Source organism: Nematolebias whitei, chromosome 5 (assembly GCF_014905685.2).
Source record: "Nematolebias whitei isolate Nwh7 chromosome 5, NemWhi1, whole genome shotgun sequence".
In the NCBI taxonomy this organism is placed as follows: Eukaryota; Metazoa; Chordata; class Actinopteri; order Cyprinodontiformes; family Rivulidae; genus Nematolebias; species Nematolebias whitei.
In genome coordinates, this window is record NC_056502.1 from 41,289,472 (window position 1) to 41,293,648 (window position 4,177).

Here is a 4,177-nt window from a genome sequence, read left to right on the forward strand (position 1 = left end):
CCCAGCTCACTTCTAAACTGTTGGTACAATCAGCATGCAAAACAGACGTGTCTCCACCTCCTCCACCCCCACCCTTAGTCAACAAAAATCACAGAAGATATGAGCACCCTGTCAAGGCAAGTAACCTAGGGGAAACAGTGGCTAATATAGGATACTGGTCTCATATCGTGTGTGTACTCTTGCTCATAAAAAAAAAAGCTCTACCACAGTACCCGATACCAGTGCATGGCAGTGTGACATTCACTTTTCAGTTAAGCATCCAGGTTGTAAACAAGGAGCAATGTGTATTCTGTGGAGGAAAGTTTTAATTTTTTTTTTTCTTTTGAGTTGGCTATCCTGATACACACTCCTTACCAGTTAGTGGTGGTAACGCACAACAAGTTGTTTGCCAACCAACAAAAAACACTAGAGGATAACAAAAAAAAAACCAGCAGCTGTGTGGAGGTGTTTCTAAGTGAACAGGGATAATAAAAAGCAAAGAACTACAAAAAAGGAGCAAAATCCAGCAATTTCTGTATTTTCCGCTGTACACGTCACACCGCCCTATAAGTCGCATCAGTCCAAATATGTCTAAAAATGTGGGAAAATCCATAAATATGTTGCTTCACCATATACGTCACATTTATTATGCGTCACTACTGACGTGTCACGTTTGCTATGCATCACCGCTGACAACCCGGAAATGTGGGCTGGTGTTGTGCCAAAAATCGATTGGCTGCCAAATGGCGGCCGCGGGAGCGTGCACGGGTGGACTTTAACAAGAATTTAACAAGATTAACACCTGAAAACAATTATTTGTTTGCTCGAAATTATAGTAAAGGTGTGTCTCAGTTTAACTTTTGCTTAATAAATGCACTTTGACGGTCAAATCAGCTGCATTTCAAAACACGATTCACGTAAGCGAGCACGCGCAGAGGGACGAGCCGCTGTTCATTTACAATAGTATTTGCTGCCACGGTGCTCCGGCAACTTGCAGAGGGAGGAAAAAAAGGGAGGAGGAATGCTGCTTGTTTCTTCGAAATTTAACAAGAAAAGCACCTAAAACAATTATTTGTTTGCTTAAAATTATAGCAAAGGTGTGTCTCAGTTGAACTTTTAATTAATAAATGCACTTTAATGGTCAAATTAGCTGCATTTCGTTGGGGTGGTGCAGCGAAATGAAGCTGGTTTTATGGTTGCTCCAAGCAGTGAGCAGAACGAAGGTGTCAGGTTATGGCAAGCCGATTGTGTCATTAATAGCTGGTAAAGATTTTCAGTCATCCAGGACATGGTAAATTTTAAAAAGTTCAAGACAAAAACAATAAAGTATAAAGTTTAATAAATAAAATTCAGTTGTTTTTGGTTTGAACTTTTTTTAAATTTGACATAGCCACGTTTACCTATTATATGATACAACGGCATGCCTTACTACTCTGCTACCATCTAGTGGCTGAAAATTGTAGTGTTCAATTTTTTTTCAGTCAGAATGAATGAAAATGGTCATATCTCAGCCAAAAATTGGTTTATAAATATGGGAAAAAATCCATAAATACATCTCTCCGGCCTATAAGTCGCAGGGCATGCAAATTATGCAAAAAAACACGACTTATACAGCGAAAAATACAGTAAGCAATTTGATAACATCTAAAATACTAACGCAATGCATAATTCAAAGAGTTAGTCATTAGCAGCAGGAACTGGCTACAGTTTGTCACTGAGCAAAAGAGGATTGTGAATATACAGGTGTGAGCATAATCTTGCCTCAAGTCTCCCCACACACCAAAAGGACACTTTTGGAAAGGCTGTAGCTGTCCTCGCTCCACTTGAGAAGTTGATATTTCAAGTCAGTTGCTTTAAATTTTAACTACATGTTTTAAGTGCAATGGCATGTGTTAGTATTTTACTGGTACCTGGTATCAGCAAATTTTCAAAAATAAGTACTTGTACTCTGTCTGAAAAATAACAGTGGTATACATTTGAGTTGCATTTGGGCCCAAAAAGATCTGACCTGACCTGGCCCCAGCTCGTAACCATAATTTCCGAAACCCACCCAATCTGACGAATTAATAGTAATTACAGGTCCCCCCCCCCCCAATAAAAAAAACCCAGACATTTTTAATTAAGCTTCAACTGCTGGTCGGCGGACATGCGCAGCTGAATAAAGGGGGCAGAAGAACAGAGCAGAGGGGGTGTTTGTCCTTTCATGGTAGTCAAAGCTCATTAAATGCTTCCCCTGCTTCTGTCTGCATTGGACCCTGCTCTGACATGTGGGATATTTTGTGATCTCACCTGTTTGGGTCGTCGTGCAGCGGCTGAATGAACGTCCATTTGGGCTGATGGGTCGCTGGCAGTTAGTCCATCTGAAGCTTAACTTAACTTTTTACCTCTTTCAAGGCCGGTCAGCACATGGTCAAATGGGCTGCAAGTGGCTGGTAATGTATGGCAAGCCATGTTGCCATATAATTGGAACGTCAGCTGCGCACATCCGCTGACGCAATCAAAAGCCCGACACCAATCCGGCCTGCACGTTAAGCACATTATTATGGACCAGCCCAGTCTGAATCCGGGTCGGGCGGGGCCGGGCTCCGGGTTCGAGTAAGAAATGACAGCTCTCATATACATACAACATACTTTGTACTCCGTATGAACCTTTTATCATCCGATGATCGATTGTTTAAACTGATAGTCCTCCATTTTGCATGTGTAAAGTCAGTTTCTGGGAATTCCACAGCAGACTGGTTTGAAACGCGTCAGTAAGATGCTATTTAATTCAACAGATCCTGGTGGCAGGCTTCTGACTGATGAAGTCTTTCGGATGAAAGATGAAACATTTTCTCCAAAAACAAACTGTCCAGATGACACAAGTTAATTTTTTTTTTTTTTGTGTGTGAATTTAGCAGTAAGTTACGCTGACAATGTAGCATAAATTATTGCAGAGAAACACTTAAAAAGTAAAACAATATAAAATTGCTGTCTGTTGCACTTTTTGGTTCTTTCTAGAGCTTTTAACTACTGGATCAACAAATTAATGCTGCAGTTACTGAACTGCTCCTACTCAGTGTGGGAACTGTAAAGCCATTTACCAAATGCTGAGGAGCTCCACTTTAAAGCTTAAGGGGCTGCGAGATGTGACAGATGGATTCCTAAAATAAGAATGCAACAAAATGACAAGGGAGAATGACTCCTGGTGGAGAACTATGTGCATAAATGTATGATTTCTCTTGTAATCATGGCAAAGTAAATATAAAATGTGCCTTACACCATAAATGATCTAGTCTAATCAAATAAGCAAATATGGCATCTCTCCTATGAGGTATTTGAATGGTGCCTGAAAAACATGAAATGTATCATCTGCCCAGCTTTTGTTAAAATCCAATTACTAGTATCTGAGATACTGCACGTCAGAGTAAACCATGTAGCACCCACACAGGCCACTTTATCTGCTCCTGAAAAGATAAAACATGGCTGTGATGTATTCCTCTCTGCTGATTTTAATCAAAATATGACCTGCAGTAATTCACATTACAAATGTGGCCTAGTAAAAATATTCATTAAAAGGCTTTAGAAGGACACAAGGCCATAAAAGCTGAACAAATGTTTGATTATACACCAAATAATTCTAAGATATATTTAAGACTGGCTCAGTAACCTCTAGAAATTTAACACCAGTGCATTTCAAACCAGCTACCCAGAAAAAATTCATACACCGATGGGACACACATCGGAGGCAAGGGGGGTTCAGTGTCTTGCCCAGGGACAATTCAACTGCTGGTGGAATCAAACCTCCATCTCTCACATTGGAGGACCTCTTTAACCACTGAGCCACAGCTGCTCCAGCTGGTACACCCTGGACAGCTCGCAAGTTCATCACAACGTCCAACATTAGAGATGATTAAATGGACTAACAGAGAGTACCTCACTGCTGCTCAACACAGTGTTAAGATAATGTTATATAATAATAATAATAATAATAATAATAATAATAATAATAATAATAATGACAGCAGAAACATAAGTTCAGTGTTATCTTATCAATCCCAATATTTTCTGGTCAAGTGCAGATTCCCTGGTGCAGTTCTAAAAATAAATTAATAAATTAAATACAAGAGCACACGTTAATTTATAGATTTTTTTAAAACTCCTCTCAGGACTGTGTGTGTGTGTGTGTGTGTGTGTGTGTGTGTGTGTGTGTGTGTGT